Here is a 23,725-nt window from a genome sequence, read left to right as displayed (position 1 = left end):
TCTGTCTGGAGCCTAGGTGGTCTGTGGTCATGTCCTCTACCTGTGGATTGGCTTGGGGTGTTGACCTTATGTAACTGATGGCCACAGAATTATTACAGAGAGCTGCAGCCTCATGTCAGGAGCGTGCCAAAATGCCTACTGTTCCCTCCAGGGTTATCCCCTGAGGGGTCACCTGTGGGAACCTATCTTTCAAACCTATCTCAACCAGAAACCAGACTGCCTTTCATGGTCCCACAGTGAACCCTTTGGGGCTCATTTATCAGATACCATGTGTATCAGATACTTACATTATGGTTCATAACAGTAGAAAATTTACAGTTATGAAGTAGTGACAAAATAACTATGGTTGGGGATCATCACAGCATGAACTTTATTACAGAGTCACAGCATTAGGAAGGTTGAAAACCACTGCTCTAGGGAGTTAGAAATGGAGATGTTCTGGAGGCAGGGGCAATAGTGATTTGGCAATGCTATAGTTAGGGTTGGGAGACAGGACAAAAGAATGGGCTACATGCAAGCAAATTGAACATTTCAAACACATTTTAAGGTATAAATATTGTATCCATGTTTATAAAAATCCGGTGTTTTGCGAGCATTTAAAACAGGACCAGGGGGTAAAGGATTTTGCCACCAAGCCTGATGACCTGTGTCATCCCAGACCCCCCACGATGGAGGGAGAGAGGGGGGAGGGAGGGAGGAAAGAGAAAACACGAACTCCTAAAAGTTTTCCTTTGACTGCATGCCCTTTATGGCACATGTGTGTGCACACATACACATTAAAAAATATAAAGCTGGGTGTGGTGGCACACACCTTTAATCCCAGCACTAGGGAGGCAGAGGAAGAGGCAGGCAGATTTCTGAGTTGAAGGCCAGCCTGGTCTACAAAGTGAGTTCCAGGACAGCCAGGGCTCCACAGAGAAACTGTGTCTCGAAAAACAAACAAAAAACAAAAAACAAAAAACAAAACAAAACAAAAACAAAAACAACAAAACAAAAAACAAACAAAAAAACAGGGTATATACCTGTAACCTAACACTGTTGTTGCTGAGTCATGGGGATGGCAAGTTTGAGGCCAATCTACTTTGTCTAGCTAGATAGCCTGTTTTTAGAAAAAGTGGTGGAGGGTGGTAAAGTGGTAGGGGTAGAAAGGCTCAGTTGGTAACAGGCTCATAGAGCATACAAGAAGCACAGGGTTCGGTCCCCATAGGTGTACAAACCCAAGCATAGTTCTTAAACCTGTAATCCCAGTGCTCCAGAGGTTAGGGCAGAAGGAGTGGGTCAGCCTCAGCTTTTTAGCAATATGGAGGCTAACCTGGGCTAACACAAGGCCTTGTCTCAAAAAGAAGGTCACAGGTAACCGTAGCCATTTTTTTGAATGGTTATGTAATTACGGTGAACTTTCTCAATGAGAGCTGACACAGGCCATCTTGTGAAGTGTTCCCTATCAAGACACATTAAGGAGCTGACACTTTGGTTTGCTTATTTTTTAAATTAGATGTGTGTGTGTGTGTGTGCACGCGTATGCATGTAGCATGTGTGGTTAGAGAACAACTCTGAGCAATGTGTTCTCTCCTTGTACCGTATGGGTCCTGGTTCATACTCAGGTTTTCAGTATGTGTGATGAGACCCCTTTATCCACTGAGAACTCGTGCTTTTCTTTTCCATTTGGCAAATATAGATGGCGTATTGCATCTATGGGGAAGTGGTATGCTGGTTGACAGTGATGACGGGCTGCTATAAGGAAGAGAGAAAGAAGTAAAACTATTTGTGTGAGCAGTCTCTTCCAGTTCCTAAGGAGAACAAGTAGAGAGAGGGTTACCAAAGAGGAACAAGAAAATAATTTTGTTCTGCCTCTCTCTACAAGTTGGATTCCTATGAGTTAACCCTCATTGGTTATGAGATGATCTCCACGCTTCTTATTTCAACCACCAACCTAAAGTGTCTCAGCCTGGCCAAAAATAGAGTGGGAGTAAAAAGCATGATATCCTTTGGGAATGCCTTGAGTAGCTCAATGTGTCTACTGCAAAAGTTGATGTGAGTCTCCCTTCCTCTCATCCCATGACTCTATTGCATCTGAGATGCCCCAGAGGTGGATGGGACTGGGGAGTGTTCTCCAGAATGAGGATGGCAGCTATGGCCTCATGGGAATGCCCTGGTGTTGGGACATACAAGAAACCCCATTCACTCAATCATAGCAGCCCTTCTGTTGAAAGGGAGCCTAGTGGGTGTCAGTCAAAGACCTATGTCTTAACAAAGCTTTTAGAGTGTGCCACCTATGTGAGTCAAGTGGGTTAGTTCACACTTGACTCCACAGTTATAGTTACCCACTTGTTCAGTGACCAATGACTTTCTTCTTGGTTGCTCAAGCCCAATGCAGAGCATGTACATGGTTGGCACAGTTATATAGTTAGAATACCCAACATGGTATAGTTGTATATGACTAGAACCCAAGAGTCTAAAAAATAAGGATCATAGCATGTCTGAGGTCAGCCTGGGCTACACAATAAGATCTCTCTCACTCTCACGCTCTCTCACACTCTCCCTCACTCTTCCCCTCCCTCTCTATTACACATAACACAAACCAGAAAGAAGTGTTGGAGAGGTGACTGTTGAAGAACACCTATACAAGCATGAGGCCCAGAGTTCAGATCACCAGAACCCCTGTAAATGCTCGATGGGCTTGGTGGGTTACATACAGCACTGATGAGGAAGAGGGGATCTTCAGCGCAATCTGGCTTATCAGACTAGACAAACTGATGAGCCTTGGGTTCAGTCAGAGAGACCTGCCTAGAAAAAAATGATGGAGATTGAGCAAGGAAGATACCCAATGTCAACCTTGGGCTTCAAGCATGCGTGCAGAGACATTTGCACATTTGCATACATGTGCAATCACAGACACACAAATATACATACATGCACACACTACACATGCCCAAAAGAGGAGGAGGGGTCCTAACAGAGGGATCATCTTGAATGCCAGATAATTCTGACCTGGGGAGACAAAGGAGCCAACAGAGAAGAGACAAGTCTAAGAATGTTGTTTTATAGACATGCTTCTACATGGAAACTTGGGGCAGTTGTTACTGTCCATTTGTCCTGTGTGCAGAGAGGAGAGTGAAGAGGTAATAATTGTAGAAACCACTATTTAAATTGAAATGAGATTTACCAGCTCTCATCAGTGCCTGCCTGCCTTCCTTCTCCAAACAGCTATGGAGTGGCCACTATCTTCAGTCTCAAAGGTAAGCAAGGAGGCAGGTTTAGGCTAAGTCACTCATTCATGGATGAACTATCAATGGGCAAAACAGAAACTCTGATCCACAGTCACCATTCAGAGCTGTGTGCTGGCACCTGTCATAGCTCTAATTATAGCCACTGAAAACACACAGTACTAGTCACCCTTTAGAGGTCAGAGGCAAGGCTGGAAAGATGGCTCTGACTTAAGGGCACTTGCCACTGGATTGGATTCCAAGCACCCATATTAGATGGCTCACAACTACCTGTTACTCCAGCTTCAAGGGGCTCCAGTGGCCTCCTCTGGCCTCTGCAGGCACTGAACCTGCATACACATACACACATAAATAAAAATCTTACAGGCCAGAAACAGAAGAAATGACAGTGTCAACGTGGTTTCTGGACATTGGACGAATGTAGCTGATTTCTTTAATCACTATCATTAGTGATACTGAATATCAGGTACATGCAACAGGCCATCTTAAGAATTTAGGTTTGTTTGAGTGGTTAGTTTGGCCACAGCCCTATGAGAAGGGGTCTATAAAGCTTTGTTTTCTAGTCTGGCAGCTTTCCTTTGAATGGCTAAGTATGAGGTAATCAAATAGATTTCACATTAGCAAATATGTCAATTACTTCAAATATGTAATCAAACAGTTTACATAATCTATTGTCACACATAGAGGAGTTTCCTCCCATAGATTCATAGTGGTGTTTAGTGAGATGGACAGGAACAAAGAAATCCTAGGCCAGTGAGATGGCTCAGCAGGTAAAGATGCCTGCTGCTGAGGGCATTTTTGTGTGTTCTTACTAAGATCTACTCTATTTTGTGGGTGTCTGCGTGTTAGTGCAGTACTTGGGGAGGACAGAAGAGGACATAAGATCCTTATGAGCTGGAGTTACAGGTAGTTGTGAGCCACTCAGTATAGGTTATGGAGACTTAACTCTCAAGCCTTTTGGAAGAACAGCAAGCTCTCTCAACCATTGAGCTATCCATCCAGCCCCTATACATGCACATCCTGTATGTTAACATAACACTCATGCACAGATATTCTCCTTTCTCTCACCCATATACCCACCCACTATCTCCTTTTATTCTCTGGACACATTCTTTTCTATTTTCCTGATGTTTATATGTATACAATTGTATGTGCACATAAAACCATGGGCTGGCTGGCAGGACCAGTACCAGGCCTTGGCAATCTTAGCCTAGTACTTGAACCCACATAGTGAAAAGTGACTCATTTCAGTTCTCTACATGCACATGTGCGTGTACATGCTTATGTACTCCTGCACTCACACTCACAGTGTGCCCCATGCAGGCATATAATAAATTCACTTTTAAAAAGTGTGAGGCTGGAGAGATGGCTCAGCAGTTATGAACACTTCATGCTCTTCCAGAGTTCTGAATACTCACATCGGTCATCTCCCAATCACCTGTAACTCCACCTCCAGAGAATTTAGCGCCCCCTTTGGCTACCCACATAACATGCACATAGATACATACAGACATGCACAAATACATGTAAACATTTTTAAATAATAAAAAATTAAGTCTAGGAACCACAAATGAAATTGGCTTGATTCCCTTAATATGCTTGTCTCTTGTTGCCTCCATTTCTCTACAAATGGCAACGATCATACTTGTGATGGCTGGAAAAATATTCCATTAATATTCCATTAACTGTATATACATTTTCCATATCAATTCTTCTGTTGCTGGACACTTCGGTTGGCTCCATAGTTTAACTGTTGTGAATAGTACCATAATAAATGTTGGAATGCAAGTTTGGAGGAGGGACATTTAAGAATGGACCTCATTGTTTTCTCTGTTGGGGGTATGGGGTTCTCTTTGCAGACTGGACAGCTGTGGCCTCACACCTGCCAGCTGCCACCTTCTGGTCTCAGCCCTTTTCAGCAACCAGAACTTGACACACCTGTGCCTGTCAAACAACAGCCTGGGGACTGAAGGAGTGCAACAGCTGTGTCAGTTCCTGAGGAATCCAGAATGTGCTCTCCAGCGGCTGATGTGAGTCTGCTTAGTTTCTTTGGGAGGCCATCACAGCTTTCAGACTAATAGGTGTGTGTGTTCCATAAGGGAAAGCTGTGCATGGGAGGTTGGTGTGTGGGAGTTAGAGTGAGGTATGCTGTGCAGTGGGAGCAGCTTCCCCCAGTGTATCGGATACTTTTCTATTGCTGTGATGCAACACCCTGACAAAAAGTAAGTTAAAGAAGAAAGGGGGTTGTGGTTTGTTTTAGGTCCTGGTTCCAGAGAGAGTGATTCCAGCTCCATGGGGATGGCTTGGCGACAGTCAGGAAAAACAAAATGGCAGGAGCAGAAACCTGCTGAGCCGTTTTTTTAAACACATGTAGGAAGCAGAACAGGAAGTGAGATGAGGCTCTAACCCTCAGAGCCCACCTCCAGCTGTGTGCTTCCTCCAGTAAGGCTCCACCTCTTAATGGTTCCACAGTCTCTCTAGGGGGCACTACCAACAGGGAACCAATTGTTCAAGTATGTGAGTGTTGGGGGCGGTTTGTAGGCTCATATTCCTCTCAGCACTCCCAGTATGTTTAGGGCTCTGGTTCTTTGACCCTCATTAGTATGAAACCTTTTTGATATTGCTACTTGTGTATATGTTTTGAAGATGATTCTGGGCTTTTATTACATGATTATATATGGGGATGAGTACAAATGCCACAGCACTCACATGTAGGTTGGGAGGACAACTTGCAGGAGTTGGTTCTCTTCTTCCTACCATGTAGGTCTCTGGGGTCAAACTCAAATCATTGGGCTTGGCTGCAAGCCTCTTTACCCACTATGTCATTTTACTAGCCCTCAAGATTCTTTCCAAACACAACCTTTGTTTTATAATTTGCTTGTGTATGTTTATGGGGAGAGGTGGTTAAGAGGATGTGTATGTGTGTGCATGTGGAGGCTGAATGTTTGCTGTTGTTTTCATTCACTTTCTGTCTAGAGTCTAGCTTGAACCCAGCTTGTTAATCATCTACACCAGCTAGCTAGCTCAGTGGACCTATCACTGCCTCAGAACCACTGAGATTATAGGACGTCATTAAGTCTGACCTGCATGTCTATGGATTCCTAGGATGTGAACTCAGGTCCTCCTGCAAACAACTTTACCCAGTGATCTCAAGTTCTATGGTGTTTTTCAAAAATATAAGATGGTATATTTGCAATATCCTGTACACATTTCTCTGCACACACTATGTCTTCTAATGACATAGTGAAGAATATATGGTATGTAGTCATATTACTGAATATGGACCCAAAAACTGCTTTATATGTTCATTTCAGGCACAACATTTTTTGTAATGTTTGACACAGATATTGTTGAATGCATGGGCGTATAGCCTGTGCCTGTGGGTAGCCATCTGGACTGAGTCCTGTCCCTCTCTGTTTCTTTGCTTTGCTCTATCCTTGTAAATTCTATCTATCTTTGTTTTCTTGTAGCAGAAAAGGTTTCCTTCAAATACAGTGGAGCTGTATTCCCTAAGTATCCTTGACTGCCCAGTCCGAAGCTGTTATTCCTGGTGACACAGGCTTTTCTTCCTGGGATCTTTGTTTTTTTCATCAGCCACTCAACTCTGACTTTGTATTTTCCATGGAACAATGCTTTCCTTCATATCTACTGTGGATCCAGCTACAGTGGCTTGTGCCTGACAAGTGTTATCTAGAACATCACAAGGGATGTCCTATCCTCCTGGTGCTTAGCAATACTGCAGTCACTTTCTAGTTGGGGTATTGGTGTATCAAGGAGGGGGTGAACATTCACATGTGGGACACCCATCCATGTGAGCACAGACATGTGCATGCCACACTGAGGACAGCCTCAGCCACTGAGTCTTGCCTTCCACCTTCTTGAGTTGGGGATCTCTGTTGTTAGCCACTGCATATGCCAGACTAGATTGGCAAGCTGTAGCTATGTTCAAGGAAGATACTCTTCCTCAGTGTAATCAGGTGGTGGAGATCCATCAAGGAAGACACCAGCAGCCAACCTTCTAACTTTAAGGCACTCCCATCTGCCATTAGTGGTACAGGGATGCAGATGTGTGCTGGACTCTAGGGATCCAGACACAGGTTAGACAACTGTCTAAGGCAGTCTACCCACTGAGCCATCCTTCCAGCCTGAGATTTCTGAGAGCAGGATCTTACGTAGTCTCATGATACTTGTGATCTCATTCGAGGAACAACTGTCAAGGGCCTACACACACATGCACACATGAACCTAGGAAAAGATTTTTTTAGGAGGCAGCAGTTGACTCAGGGCTAAGACCACAGAGACATGGTGTTGGAGGCTCCTAGAAGCACCACTCATGCTGGCCACAGTGGGAAGACATTCTCCTCAGCTGCTGTGTAACAATTGTCCCATGTAAATGTTTTAAAAAACTAAGTTATCTTCAACCATAAATCTTCAGTCTGATAAAGAACGAAATTCTTGTTAACTCTGATTAACGCAAGCTGCTTATTCTGGTTGGGGGCATGGGGTGCTTCTTCTTGTTCATTCCCTTTGAACAATTAGCCCACTAATAACTTCTTGTGAATAAAAAATATGCTATGAGGCAGCTGGTGAAGGAAGTTACAGCCAAGCTTGATGACCTGAGTTCAATCCCCAGGACCCATATGATGGAAGGAGAGCTGGGTCTCACAAGTGGTCCTGTGGTACATCCTTGCTGATGCACATACCTTCATTTGAAAATACAGATAGGTGTCCAAGTAATCCAGGAAGTCTGTTAAAGGATATAAGCTTAGCTGCATGGGGTCATGTTTACTTGTAATGACAATATTCAGGACGTGGAGGTAGGAATTCTAGGTTATCCTCATCAACAAAATGAGTTCCCAGGCAGCCTAGCCTACCGAAGATCCTGTCTTAATATATATATGAGCTGGCAAGATGGGTCAGTAGGTAAAGGCAATTGCTGCCAAGGTTGACAGTCTGAATGTGATCCCTGTGACTGCACAGTGGACGGAGAGAACCAACTCGAACCAATTATCCTCTGACATCCCACATATACACAATAAAATAATAATATTTTCATCCTATTAAAAATACAGGAGGACTAGAGGGTCAGAGGGTGTGTACATGCATGTGCATGTGCCTGTGTGTGTGCCTGCACAGCATGCATATGGGTGGCAAAGATGGTAGGAGTCAGTTATTTTCTTCCACCATGTAGTTCCCAGAGAACAAACTCAGGCTGACATTCTCAGGCTTGACAGCAAGCATTCTTACCTGCTAAGCCATCTTGCCAGCCTGGTCAGTTTGAGACTCTTCCAGTATGGCCTAAGGCTAGTAACTATCCCAGTAACTACCAACTTCTTTAATCATCCTCCACTTGAGGCTGACAGCAATGGGCAATATAAATAGAAGTCCCATCCTACAGAAGGGTAAACTGAGGCCAAGAGGAGTCTCTTATCCAAGGCCATGGGAAAGAACAGTGGTCACCTTTCTCTTCCATTTGTCTCCACAGACTGAATCATTGCAACATTGTAGATGATGCTTATGGCTTCCTGGCATTGAGACTTGCAAACAACACAAAGCTGACCCACCTGAGCCTGACCATGAACCCCGTAGGGGATGGTGCAATGAAGCTACTGTGTGAAGCTTTAAAGGAACCTACTTGTTACCTTAAAGAACTGAAGTGAGTGAACAGTGGGGGTTAAGGGCCATCTCTGCTGCCAGGTGTTTGGAGAGCAAGAGATGGATAAAGAGATGTGAGAATTGAAAACCAACCCTAGGGTCAAGTACTCATCTTCCTGGCAATCACAGTAGATAGATAAAGTGAGGAGCTGAGTTCACAAGGTTGAAGAAAAGAAGGAATTACTATGAACAGGAACCCCAAGGCAAAATTATGAGTTGTCATCCTTGATCCCTAAAATCTGTTCATGTCTTCAGAGATTTTTCTTTTTTTGAGTGGGGTGCTGTTTGAGGTACTCCAAGAGTGGAACCAAGATCAATGCATATATACTACCACTGAGCCACACCCCCAGCCCCTCACTGGGGGATTCTAGGCAGGAGCTCTACCACTGAGCCACGCCCCCAGCCCCTCACTGGGGGATTCTAGGCAGGGGCTCTACCACTGAGCCACACTCCCCAGGCCCTCACTGAGGGATTCTAGGCAGGGGCTCTATTACTGAGTCACACCCCAACCCTAGGGTTAGCCCCAAAACCTAAATGTAAAGTGGATTTATATTTCATGCATTCCTTAAACATAGAGTGTAAAAGTGGTTTCACACAGAGCTTTAGGTGCAAATGTGTTATAGCCATGAACTGTCACATGAAGTTAGATGTGAGACTTTTCCCTTGTGGGCATTATTGTGATACTAAATTTCATATTCATGGGTGTCTGGGTTTCAGATGTACAAAATTTTTGAGAATCTTTGAATTATCAAACTCAAGTAAGTAGCCAGGCATGTTAGCACATGCCTTTAATCCTAGCACTCAGGAGGCAGAGGCAGGAGGACCTCTGTGAGTTAAGAGGCCAGCATGATTTCTACATGGTAAGTTCCAGGACAGGCAGGGCTATATAAAATAGACTCCGACCCATCCCCCCCAAACCATCCAGCTGTTCTTGTGGGGTCACTCCCCATTCACCCCACTCTGCAACAGAAGCACAAGGTTCTACTCCTTTGGGAAATCCCAGCTTCTGTTGGTATAATAAAATGAGCTTCTGTGTCCTTTCCTCTCTGTCCTGGCATTCTGTTAGCAATTTCTTCAGTCCTTGCCTGTCTCTCAGCCTGTGGACAACTTTGGCCCCTTCTGTAGCTGAGACTCAATTGGTATACAAGTTATTTTTCCAAAGATGCCTCCGTTCAACCACTGCATTTTTTTCCCCACTGCTATCCCTCTCCCAGGATAACATAACATCTACTCTGTACCATTCGTGAGAATAGGTTAGAAAGGCTGCCGCTTGGGGCTGCAGAGTTAGCTTCATGGATACAGAACTTGCTGAATAAGCATGAAGACCTGCATTTAGAGTCACAGAATCCCTGTAAAAGCCTCCAACATGTGCCTGTAAACCCAGTATTAGGAAAGGATGGTCAAAATGATCCCAGTGGCTCACTGGCCAGCAAGTCTCTTTAAAATGGCAAGCTTAAGGTGCTAGAAAATGAAGTGTTTCTGTTGATTGTATTGATGCCAATCTCAGGCCTCCAAACACATGTGCACAGATGTGATTACCCCTACACTCCCATACACATATGCACCCATGTGTACACCACAGAGGGAATAAAGACCATCTCTATTTAAATTATATTTGTTTAATATTGGGTGAGAACTTTTATTGCAACAGGGTCAGAGGACAGTTTGCAGGAAACAGTTCTCCCCTTCGACCATATGTGGAACCAGGGTATCAAACTAGAGTCAGCAGTATTGGTGGCAAGTACCTCTATCCACTGAGCCATCTCACTGACCCCAAGACATTCCATTAAAAGGAAATAAAGGCATATGTTCTGAGTGTTTGTAAATCTTACTCCTGCTATAGTTGTTACTCCTGATATAGTATGTGGGTCTTCTGTGTCTCTTGCAGACTAGTGGACTGCCAACTTATGCAGAACTGCTGTGAGGACCTGGCCTGTATGATCACAACAACCAAGCACTTAAAAAGTTTGGATCTTGGTAACAACGCCCTGGGTGACAAAGGAGTCATAACCCTGTGCGAGGGACTGAAGCAAAGTAGCAGCTCCCTGAGGAGACTTGGGTAACTTCCTGGGGTAACCTCTTTGAGGGGCTGAGTTCAGTGGAGGTGAGAGGACCTGAACATGAAACCAGGGTGCTGCTGTCATGTTAATGACTCCATAAAGTCATACAGTATTTACCTCGGAGTCATGGGTCTGGGTGTCCCGGATCTTCAAGTGGAGAACCTTCAGATAGATGCTCATTGAACTTCCCCCTTGGTGCTGGAAATACAGAAACTAATACTTTGGTGGTCCAGCACATTTAATTGAGCAGGAAGAATGAATACAGAACAACTAGGAACAGTGGTGTTTCTTAAGACTTTAGTCATCATGTCATCCACCTGGGAGTCTGTTAGACCAGAGTCCTACCCAGGTATGGTGGCTCACACCTGTCATTCCAGCACACAAGAGGATGAAGGAGGATCATCTTGGGTCTGATGCCTGGGCTACATTGAGTTCTGTGAGATCTAATTTGTGAGTGTGCATGCATGCACAATCACATATGCACTCATACACTCCCACACATACACACAACACACATAAATAGAAATAAAACTAACTTATCTAATTACTACACTATGGGCCAGTGAGATGGCTCAGCAGGCATCCAACAATGTGAATTCTATCACTAGGATTCAAATGGATGAAGGAGAGAACAAGCTATAATAAGTTCTCATCTGACCCCCCCCACACACACACATGCATATATACACAGAACAAATAATCATAACTTTTAAAGTATCTGAAAATACCATTAGCAACTGATTTGCCCTTGCCCCTTTGAGGTGGGGGTCTCTCTATGCAGGCCAAGCTTACGATCCTTGTGTCCCAGCCTCTTCAGTGTAAGGATTATGGGAGTGTGCTGCCGTGCCCAGCTCCATGGTCACTTGATCTTTTCATTTAAAGTTTATTGTATATGTGTGTGTGTGCGTGCATGCCTGCATCTCTAGTTGCATCACATGCATGCTTGTACCCACAGGAGAGGTCAGGAGAAGGCATCAGGTCTCCTGGAGCCAGAGTTATGGGTGACTGTAAGCCATCTGGTGTGGGGCTGAGAGCCAAACCAAGTCCTGTGCAAGAGCAGCAGATGCTTTTAGTCCCTGATTAATTGTTCTGGTGCCCCTTGTTAATGATATTCTCTCTGGCATGCTGTTCTTAGGATAAAGTCCTAAATTTTTACTACATACATTCATCCTACATAGTATTGAGTTTCACAGGTACACTTTCACACAAGTATAAAATGTACATTGATCAAGTTATTTTTGTTTCTTCCTTCCTTCCTTCTTTCCTCCCTCCCTCCCTCCCTCCCTCCCTCCCTCCCTCCCTTCCCCCCTCTCTCTCACCCCTCTGACCTTCCCCTCCCCTCCCACCCTATTAGTTTGCTTTCATTCCCCTAGAATCAGCTTCACATCTTCTTTAGTGGCGTATATTTATCTATATACATACATCACATCTACATATGACTTTATGTATCTACTTACAATTTGGGTTCCATAAATAAGAGAAAACAATGCAATATTTGACTTTCCAGATCTGACTGACTTCACTTACTATGCTAACCTCCAGTTTCATCCATTTTCCTAAAACCCTAAACCTTTAAAGTCTTCAGCTTTATCTCCTATTTCATGGTCTCTAACTAAGCTCTGACCTCCTAGGCATGATAATCTCTTAAAAGCACCCTCAACAAGAGCATTACCCATGCAACTTTGTACCATGAGCATGTCCAGACTTCCTGCCTCCTTCATGCAGCTCCCCACCCTACTGAGTATTTGGCACAGTATCACTTATTAATCAGCAAGTATTTCTGTATTTCTTGTCATATTCCCGATTTCAGTGTAGCTGGATTGTTTCACAAAGGCACTTTGAGGTACCCAGCAGCAATCAGAGCCAGACCCAGAACTTAGAAATGAGAATGTTTGGGCTCTCTCCAAGGGCAATTAAGTCAGGCTCTGCATGGAGTCCCTCTCACCTATAAGCATTGGGTTGAACTCTTACAGGTCAGGCAAGTGGAGGGTCCGTTATTAATGGGTTCTTCTTGGTCTTCTGGTAGGTTGGGGGCATGTGAGTTGACTTCCAATTGCTGTGAGTCATTGTCATTGGCCATCTCTTGCAACCCTCACCTGAACAGCCTAAACCTGATGAAGAATGACTTCAGTACATCGGGGAAGTTGAAGCTGTGCTCTGCGTTCCAATGCCCTGTCTCTAACCTGGGGATAATTGGGTAAGTTCCAAATTGTCTCCTGAGATATAAACCCAGACACTCTGACAAGTTAATTTGAGAAACAGAAGCAATTGAAAGTAGTTGAGACCATGGCTTGGCAACTATCTTTATCCAGAGCAGTGGCTTTCAACCTTCCTAATGCTGTGACCCTTTAATACACCTCCTTGTGTTGTGATGACCCCCAACCATAAAATTATTTTGTTGCTACTTCATCATTGTTATTTTGCTACTATTATGATATGTGAGCCCCGAAGGTGGGAGGCTCTGGATCCACAGGTTGATAACCACTGTCAGAGAAAGTTCCAGGACAGCCAAGGTTACACAGTGAGACTCTATCTCAAAAAAAGAGACATGTGTACATCCATGTTCTTAGTAGCAGTTTTCAAGAAAGGGAGTTTGATGCATGCTTCTACATGAATAAGACACAATGACTTTAAGTGAAGTCAGTAGTCACAAAAGGCAAATATTGTGTGACACTATTCATATGAAATTCCTAGGTGGTGGTAGACTCATCATGATAGAAAGACTGGAAGTAGCTAAAAGATACAACAAAGAAAGAGGCTTAAAACTCCAGAGAAGAGACCCCCCCCTTTTTTGCATATGTAAAGTACTGGGTTCCATCTGTAGCACTGCCAAAAAAATTTAAAAGGGAAAGGAAAATTTAGAGTAGACATCATCTACAGGCTTTTCAGTTTGGGATGATGGGAGAGTTATAAAGAAGGTGGTAGCAGTGGTTGCACTACATGTGTGTAATGCCACTAATACATCCAAATGGTTAAGATGGTTAATTTTGCCAAGTGTTGTGACTCACACCTACAACTGTAGTTGTTGTCAGGCTCTTAAGCAAGAGGATGGCCACAAATAAGGGGTCATCTTTGACTACATATAGTGAGTTCTATGACAGCATAAGTCTCAGACCCCACCTCAATCAAAAAATAGACAAGTTTGTCATGTATGTTAAATATTGAAAGTAGCCACTGATGAGTCCCTGTGTCCTGATAAATAGTGCCTCCCACTCATTATTAAATGGAGTGGGTTAAAATGGGGTTGGAAAAATGGCTAGATAACTTTAAAGATTTGCTGATCTTGCAGGGGAACTGAGTTCAGTTCCCAGAGCACACTTGGTGGCTCATAACAGCCTATATCAGAGTTTTCGTATTTTAATACCCTCTCCAGGCCTCTGGGCACTGCAAGTGCATAGTAGAAATAGGCACATACAGACACATACACATACATTTAAAAATACTAACATTTATTTATGTGCGTTTGTGGAGTCAGAGCAACTTGCAAAAGTCAGTTTTCTCTTTCCATTATGTTGATTCTGGGGATAAAACTCAGGTTGTAAGGCTTGGCAACCGTTTCACATTTCCAAGTATACTTATAATCCAAGAAATTAACTTGGGTGAAGTGCTGAGCAAGGTGGTGCATGTCTTTAGTCCCACCTCTAAGGAAGCAGAGGCAGGAAAATTGCTTCAAATTTAAGGTCAGGCATACCTAGTACATTCTGGGCCAGGTATTCCTGTGTAACAAGAGTCAGTTTCAAAAAAATAAAAACAAAGAATTTGGTTGGAGAAGATTGGGTGAGCAGCCCAGGTGAGGCTGAGGTTAAATGACTCTGGTGAGTAAGTTCTCCAGATAATAGCCATGATTTATCCAAAGTGGAATTTTCAGCACATGGATATAAGTGCAAAAGGCCCAGGAGTGACTTTTAAGGATGGGGTGTCATTGAAGACAGGCAGGAGGGAATGGAGGGTTGGGAATTCTGTCTGAGTGAGGTTGGCAATCTTTACATAAGTACATTACAAGGTACATGCACAAACAAGACCAAAAGGCAGAATGTTGTTTAAAAGAGCCAGCTGTAACAATGAGCTACAAGGCACAGTGGTGAGAATGGGCTTAGCAATTGGTACAGTCTTGGGGGGATTGCTCCTCCTGTAAAGTGCTTCCCACACAGGCTCAAGGACCTGAGTGCTGGTCTCTAGAACCCATATAAAAGCCAGCTATGGTGGTGCACATACCTGCAGTCCTAGCACTAGGGAGGCGGAGACCAGAAGATGCTGGAGTTTGTAGGTTAACCAGCCTGCCTAGCCTATCTGCAAGCCTTGGATTTGGTGAGTTTGTGTCAAAGTGAAGAGCGATGGGGAAAAGGCACCCAATGCTGGCCTCTGTTCTCTGCCTGCTTGCTTGTGCTTGTTCTCCCTCTCCCCGTTTTCCTCTCCCCCCTTCTCTCTCTTTCTCTCTCCCTCTCCTTCTTTCTCTCCTTCTCTCCCTTTCCTCTCCCTTTCCCTCCCTTCTTCCCCCTTCCACTCCTTAACCCCACACATGTGTCACCTTCTCTCCTCCTTCCCCCTTCCTCCTCTCTGTGCCCCTGAACCCCCCCCACACACACACCTTTCACCTGGAACACATACACACACACACACACACACACACACACACACACACACACACACACACACACACACTGAGACCTGGATTTTTACCAACTTATCTGTTACAGGCAAAATGGGTTACTTTGCAGCAATTTAAATTCTTGCATACCCTTTTCCTTGACTAGAATGGGTGGGGCTTTGCCTTACCCTTGTCCTTGCCGTTACCCATCACTGTGCCTCAAATCTGGGGCCAAGGCCCAACACAGAGTAGATCCCTGTGCATTTAGGACTTACTATTATATGTGTGGATTCTGTGGCTCACATGAATATGTGTGCCTGTATATATGAAGGCCGAAGGGTTAACCTCAGAGGTCTCAGAGTAGCTATCCATCTTGGACTTTGCAAGGTGGGTTTGTTTTATGTTTTGTCTAAGACAGGATCTCACTGTATAGTCCTGTCTTCCCTGGCATCAGGCTAGCCTCAGACTCGCAGAGATCTTCCTGAGGGATTAAACCTGGGTGCAACAACACCTGGCCCATCTTAGGTTATGTTTTTTTGTTTGTTTGTTTTATTTTTAATTAGAATGTTATCATGCAAAACAATGGCTGTTTTATGAAGAATTCATTGTTATCTCATATTCTTAGCTCATATAAAACCCCACCATTGTTTTCCTTCCCACACAGTCCCTCACTCCTCTTTTTTTACATTAATTTATTTATTTTTATTATTTTCTTTATATACATTTCAAATGCTATCCTGAAAGTTCCCTATACCTCCCCCTCTGCCCTGCTCCCCTACTCACCCACTCCCTCTTCTTGGCCCTGGCATTTCATGTACTGGAGCATAAAAAGTTTGCAAATACCAAGGGGCCTCTCTTCCCAGTGATGGCCGACTAGGCCATCTTCTGCTACATATGCAGCTAGAGACACAAGCTCTGGGGTACTGGTTAATTCATATTGTTGTTCCACCTATAGGGTTGCAGACACCTTCAGCTACTTGGCTGCTTTCTCTAGCTTCTCCATTGGGGGCCCTGTGTTCCATCTGATAGAAGACTGTGAGCATCCACTTCTGTATTTGCCAGTCACTGGCATAGCCTCATACGAGACAGCTATAACAGGGTCCCTTCAGCAAAACCTTGCTGGCATATGCAATAGTGTCTGGGTTTGGTGGCTGATTATGGAATAGATCCCCAGGTGGGGTAGTCTCTGAATACTCCACCCTTTTGTCTTAGCTCCAAATTTTGTCTCTGTAACTTCTTTCATGAGTATTAGGTTCCCTATTCTAAGGAGGAACGAAGTATCCACCCATTGGTCTTCCCTCTTCTTGATTTTCTTTTGTTTTGCAAATTGTATCTTGGGTGTTCTATGTTTCTAGGTTAATATCCACTTATCAGTGAGTACATATCTAATGACTTCTTTTGTGATTGGGTTACCTCACTAAGAATGACATCCTCCAGATACATCCATTTGACCAAGAATTTCATAAATTCATTCTTTTTAATAGCTGAGTAGCACACCATTATGTAAATGTACCACAGTTTCTGTATTCATTCTTCTGTTGAGGGACATCTGGGTTCTTTCCAGCTTCTGTTATAAATAAGGTTGCTATGAACATGGTGGAGCATGTGTTCTTATTACCGGTTGGAACAATTTCTGGGTATATGTCCAGGAGAGGTATTGCTGGATCTTCCAGTAGTATTATGGCCAGTTTTCTGAGGAACCTCCAGACTGATTTGCAGAGTAGTTGTACAAGCTTACAATCCCACCAAAAATGGAGGAGTGTTTCTCTTTCTCCACATTCTGGCCAGCATCTGCTGTCACCTGAATTTTTGATCATAGCCATTCTGACTGGTATGAGGTGGAATCTCAGGGTTGTTTGATTTGCATTTCCCTGATGATTAAGGATGTTGAACATTTTTTCAGGTGCTTCTTGGCCATTCCATATTCTTCAGTTGAGAAGTCTTTGTTTAGTTCTGAACCCCATTTTTAATGGGCTTATTTGAATTTCTGGAGTCCAGCTTCTTGAGCTCTTTGTATATATTGAATATTAGTCCCCTATTAGATTTAGGATTGGTAAAAATCTTTTCACAATCTGTTGGTGGCCTTTTTGTCTGATTGGCAGTGTGTTTTGACTTACAGAAGCTTTGCAATCTTATGAGGTCCCATTTGTCAATTCTTGATCTTACAGTATATGCCATTGTTATTCTGTTTAGGAATTTTCCCCTGTGCCCATATCTTCGAGGCTTTTCCCCTCTTTCTCCTGTATTAATTTCAGTGTCTCAGGTCTTATGTGGAGGTCCTTGATCCACTTAGACTTGAGCTTTGTACAAGGCGATAAGAATGGTTCAATTTGAATTCTTCTACAAGATAACTGCCAGTTGTGCCAGCACCATTTGTTGAAAATGCTGTCTTTTTTCCACTGGATGGCTTTTGCTCCCTTGTCAAAGACCAAGTGACCATAGGTGTGTGGATTCATTTTTGGGTCTTCAATTCTATTCCATTGATCTACCTGTCTGTCTCTGTATCAGTACCATGCAGTTTTTATCACAATTGCTCTGTAGTACAGCTTAATGTCAGGCATAGTGATTCCACCAGAGGTGGTTCTATTGTTGAGAATAGTTTTTGCTATCATAGGTTTTTTATTTTTCCAGATGAATTTGCAAATTGCCCTTCCTATCTCAGTGAAGAACTGAGTTGGAATCTTGATGGGGATTGCGATGAAATCTGTAGATTGCTTTCGGCAGGATAGCCATTTTGACTATATTAATCCTGCCAGTGCATGAGCATGGGAGATCTTTTTATCTTCTGAGATCTTCAATTTCTTTCTTCAGAGACTTGAAGTTGTTATCATACAGATCTTTCACTTCCTTAGTTAGAGTCACGCCAAGGTATTTTATATTATTTGTGACTATTGTATTCTTTCCCTAATTTCTTTCTAAGTCCGTTTATTATTTGTGTAGAGAAAGGCCATTGATTTATTTGAGTTAATTTTATATCCAAATATTTCACAATGCTATTTATCAGGTTTAGGAGTTCTCTGGTGAAATTTTTGGGGTCACTTATATATACTATCATATCATCTGCAAATAGTGATGGTTTGATTTCTTCCTTTCCAATTTGTATCTCCTTGATGTCCTTTTGTTATATAATTGTTCTGGCTTGAATCGGTAGGGAGAAAGTGGGCAGCCTTGTCTAGTCCCTGATTTTAGTGGGATTGCTTCCAGTTGCTTCATAGAATGAATTGGGTAGAGTACCTTCTGTTTCTATTTTGTCGAATAGTTTGGGGAGAGTTGTAATTAGGTCTTCTTTGAAGGTCTGATAGAACTCTGCACTAAACCCATCTGGTCCTGAGCATTTGGGGGGGGGGGGGGTTGGTAGACTATTTATGACAGCTTCTATTTCTTTAGGGGAAATGGGACTGTTTAGATCCTTAATCTGATCCTGACTTAAATTTGGTACCTGACATCTGTCTAGGAAGTTGTCCATTTCATCCAGGTTTTCTAGTTTTGTTGAGTATAGTCTTTTGTAGTAGGATCTGATGGTGTTTAGGATTTTCTCAGGTTCTGTTATGTCTCCTCTAAAGTTTCTTTAATGAATGTTGTTGCCCTTGTATTTGCAGCATATATATTCAGAATTGAGAGTTCATCTTGGTAGATTTTAACTTTCAGTATGAAGTGCCCCTCCTCTTTTTTGATAACTTTGGGTTGGAAGTCAATTTTATTCATTATTAGAATCACTACTCCAGCTTGTTTCTTTGGACCGTTTGCTTGGAAAATTGTTTTCCAGCCTTTTACTCTGAGGTAGTGTCTGTCATTTTCCCTGAGGTGGGTTTCCTGTAAGCAACAAAATGTTGGGTCCTGTTTGTGTAGCCAGTCTATTAGTCTATGTCTTTTTATTGGGGAATTGAGTCCATTGATGATAAGAGAAATTAAAGAAAAGTAATTGTTGCTTGCTGTTACTTTTGTTGTTAAAGTTGGGATTCTGTTCTTGAGGCTGTCTTCTTTTAGGTTTGTTGAAGGATTACTTTCTTGTTTTTTCTAGGGTGTAGTTTCTGTCCTTGTGTTGGTGTTTTCCCTTTATTATCCTTTGAAGGGCTGGATTCGTGGAAAGATATTTTGTGAATTTGGTTTTGTCATGGAATACTTTGGTTTCTCCATCTATGTTAATTGAAAAAATACCGGAAATTCCTGTATTTCTTTCAACAAAATTATAGAAGAAAACTTCCCAAATCTAAAGAAAGAGATGCCCGTGAACATACAAGAAGCCTACAGAACTCAAAATAGATGGGACCAGAAAAGAAATTCTTCCTGACACAAAATAATCAGAACAACAAATGCACTAGATGAAGATAGAATATTAAAAGCAGTAAGGGTAAAAACTCTTTAGCAGTGTTCTTCTGTATTTCTTTAAGTGAGTTCTTAAAGTCCTTCTTGTTGTCTTCTATCAGCATCATGGGACATGATTTTAAATCCGAGTCTTGCTTTTCAGGTGTGTTGGGGGATCCAGGACTGACTCAGGTGGGAGTGCTGGGTTCTGATGATGGTGAATGGTCTTGGTTTCTGTTAGTAAGATTCTTAAGTTTGCCTTTCGCCATCTTGTAATCTCTGGAGTTAGTTTTTATAGTTGTCTCCAGTTGGAGTTTGTTCCTCCTGTGATTCTTTTAGCCTCTGTCAGCAGACCTGGGAGTCTAGATTTCTCCTGATTCTCAGTGGTCAGAGTACTCATGCAGGCAAGCTCTCCTCTTGCAGGCAAGGTGCACAGATATCTGGCATTTGGACCTGCCTCCTGGCTGAAGATGAAGGCCCAAAAAAGGGCCTGTCCCAGAAGCTGTGTAGCTTCTGTAGTCTGCACTCTCACCTGTGCAGACTAGTCTCTAAGGGATCCGGGTCCCAAGATGGCTCCCCCACCTGCTCTGGCAGAGCCCTCTCAGGGTTGGGGGTTGGGGGGCACCTCTCCTTTGGTGGGGAAGGTACCCAGATTTCTGGGGCCCAAAACGGGGTCTGTCCCAGAAGCTGTGTCACTTCTGCCTGTCCCAGAAGCTGTGTAGCTTCTGTAGTCCGCACTCTCACCTGCACAGACTAGTCTGAGGAATCTGGGACCCAAGATGGCTCCCTGACCTGCTCCGGCAGAGCCCTCCTGGGTGGACAGCTCTCCTCTGGCAGGAAAGTTGCCTGGAGGTCTGGAGCCTGAAGCGGGCTCTGTCCCAGAAGCTGTGTAGCTTCTGCCTGTCCCAGAAGCTGTGTCACTTCTATAGTCCACACTCTCGCCTGTTCAGACTAGTCTCTGAGGGATCTGGAACCCAAGATTGCTCCTCCCCCTGCTCTGGCAGAGTCCTCCCCTATGTTTTGTTTTTATATTTTAGATATTTTAAATTTATGAGTGTGAATGGTTGCCTGAATGAATGTTTATATACAACTTGTATGCAAAGCCCATGGAGGCCAGCAAATCTTCTGGGCTTAGAATTGCAGGTAGTTATGAACTGCTGTGTAGGTGCTGGGAATAGAACCCAGTTCCCCAAGTAGGGCAGCCTCTTGACCTCTGACTGTGCTGTCTCTCCAGCATGGAAGCCTGGCTTTTCAATGTGGTTTAAATGCAGTTTCTCATGCTTTCATGGAAAGTACTTCATAAACTGAGCTTATCTCCCCAGTCCTTATATTTTGTTAAATAATGTGCTTACTCTTTGAAACTTTTATACATCCATATAACATCTTTTGATGATATACACCTGCCACTACTTCCTCAAGATCTTCTTATGGTACTCCAATATGTCTCTCTCCCAACTTTATTTTTTTTAATTAGTTTAGTAACCCCCTGCCTTCAACTATTGAAGTTCATAGGCACAGGGGTGTGGTGTCATTCACTGGAGCATTAGAAACCTACCAGATCTTCAAAGAAATTAAAGTGATTCTCCCTCTCCCATTAGGGCTGGGGCCTTGGAAGTCCTTTCCCTAGACTTTTTTAATCTACGGGGGTGGAGTGATGTACTATGCTCATTGAGAGTTCTCAAAAAGGGTTGTAGTCTTGATATGGCTTCCAGGGCATTATGTCCTAGCATGAAATCCCTTTCTTCCCAGCCTGTGGAAGCAGGAGTACTATGCCTGAGTGAGAAGACAGCTGGAGGAAGTTCAGTTTGTCAAGCCCCATGTGGTGATTGATGGTGATTGGTATGCTATTGATGAAGATGACCGAAACTGGTGGAAAAACTGAAGACATGAGTTCCCTCTCCTTCACGTCCTAGGACTGCAATATCTGTGAAATGTTTGTCTCACCTTGGAGGATGTAGCAAGAATGAAATAAACACAGCATTTAGAAAAGCATCGGGGTCATATCAATCCGTGTAGGTGTGGTGTAAGGGCAGAGATGAGATGGGGTGCAGTGACTCAGTTGGTAAAGGACTTATCATGGAAGCATGAGCATCTGAACTTGATACACACAACCCATATAAAAAGCCAGGAGTAGGTATATGCTTGTAATCCCAGTGCTGGGCGATTGAGAAAGAAAATATTCTCATAGAATCAACTGAAGGGAGAAATGATTACATGTGCACATTCACACAGAAGCATGGAGCCCCACACACATGTATACACGTCTCCAAAAATATGCATATACACACATAGACACTACACATGAAAAATGAACTCTTCACCCCTCTGGACCATCTCCTTGCTCTGCTCCTGAGATGCATGCATGTATAGACCTTCATGACACCTAAGATGTGGGTAGCTTCTGCCCATTTTACAAGGATTTTGAGGCATGGGGTACCAGAGAATTCCCATAGAGTAGATAGAAGAGCCATCACCATTAAAAACCAGGAAATCTACTCTGGATACCATTGTTATGCCTGGAGCACCAGGAAAAGATTCAGCTGTTCCCATGGGACTCAGACTGCTTTTTTTTTTTTTTTTGAGCCTCATAATGCAAATTACATTTCTGAAGCCAGAGAATGTTCTAGGCTTGTTACTTGTGGAAGCACAAAAGTTTCCAGGTGTAGAGGAACACATCTTTATTCCAAGCACTTGGGTGGCAGTACAACTTGGTGGCACATAAAGTGGGTTCCAAAACAGGAGAGCCTGCATAATGAGACCCTGTTTTGAAAAGAAGAAGGCCTTAAAGACTGGCCTGACTCCCCAACAAGTCTCCTAGTGAGAATGAAAAGCTTGTTTCTGGGAGCAGAACATGCATGCACATGTTCCTTTCATGGGGATGGGTTCCTGCAGTGGCATTGATAAGCAGCAGAGAGTCAGAAACAAATAAGAACTGAACTTCTTAAATCCACACAGATGTTTGGGTGCTATTAAAAGGAACTGATGAGAGCAGAGCTTGTAGCTTAGTTGGTAGAGTACATGCCTAGCAAGTGGAAAGCTGTGGATATTATCCCTAACATCACTTAAAACCCAGCATAGTGGCACATTTTGTGATCCCAGCACTCAGCAGCGGGAGGCAGGATGATCAGAAGTTCAAGGTTACCCACTGCTATGTAGCAAGTTTGAGGGCTGGAGTGGGGAAAGGAAAAGGAGAGGGGGGAAGGAGAGAGGAAGAGAGATTAAGAGATGTGTACTCTCTAGATAATAACATATAAATGCAGTTTGTGGAAACTTAGATGATGGTAAATAGAAGGAAAATGGAGACTAAGGATGTGGCTCAGAGGTAGTGTGCTTACCTCAGGTCCTGGGTTGGATCCTCATTAATGGAGACATACAGTTCATATGTGGATGCCAGGTAACAGATGGTGGGTGCTACTAGATGGCAAGGTGTGCTATTTCTATGTCCTCTATAAGCCATCCCTTTTCCAGCAGGAACAGACAACCTTCTCAACAGTGACCTTTTACCAGGTCAGCAAGGGACTCCTTGGTAAACATGTCTCTTTCTGGAACTGGTTTGGGATATCCTGGGCCCAACATGTTCACCCCTCATCTGGCATTTGTCACTTGTGTGCACCAAAGTGAAGACGGCTCATTTAACCATTCTTTTTTTCTCCATCCCAAACTCAAGAAACAGGCAGTGTTGGGACAGCTGAATAATGTTATTTATTGCCAAACATCCCTTCTTCCACTGACAGGACAGGGAAAAAAGGACCCCATCCTCCCAATAAGACCATGCTAGGAAGAGGAGGCTACTTCACATCTCTGCTACTGCAAATCCAGGAGAAAGAGCAAAGACTTGGGCTAGAAAATCAATAAGGACCCATGGGGCAGAAAAGATATATTAAATGAGA

At 43.4% G+C, this 23,725-nt stretch overlaps 1 pseudogene across 2 annotated transcripts in view; it reads left to right on the top strand.

Moving 5' to 3' along the window:
* Nlrp5-ps (NLR family, pyrin domain containing 5, pseudogene) overlaps nt 1-23,725 on the top strand; it is a 92,413-nt pseudogene that overhangs the window by 31,192 nt on the left and 37,496 nt on the right. For both annotated transcript variants that reach the window (NR_045120.1, NR_045119.1), the window contains exons 8-11: nt 5,087-5,257; nt 8,713-8,883; nt 10,771-10,941; nt 12,969-13,139. The product of NR_045120.1 is annotated as an NLR family, pyrin domain containing 5, pseudogene, transcript variant 2 (transcript). The remainder of the gene's footprint in view (nt 1-5,086; nt 5,258-8,712; nt 8,884-10,770; nt 10,942-12,968; nt 13,140-23,725) is intronic.

The sequence above is a fragment of the Mus musculus genome, chromosome 7 (genome assembly GCF_000001635.26).
Source record: "Mus musculus strain C57BL/6J chromosome 7, GRCm38.p6 C57BL/6J".
NCBI lineage: Eukaryota > Metazoa > Chordata > Mammalia > Rodentia > Muridae > Mus > Mus musculus.
The sequence above is the reverse complement of the archived record's forward strand: the minus strand, read 5'-3'. Positions and strand labels throughout refer to the sequence as shown.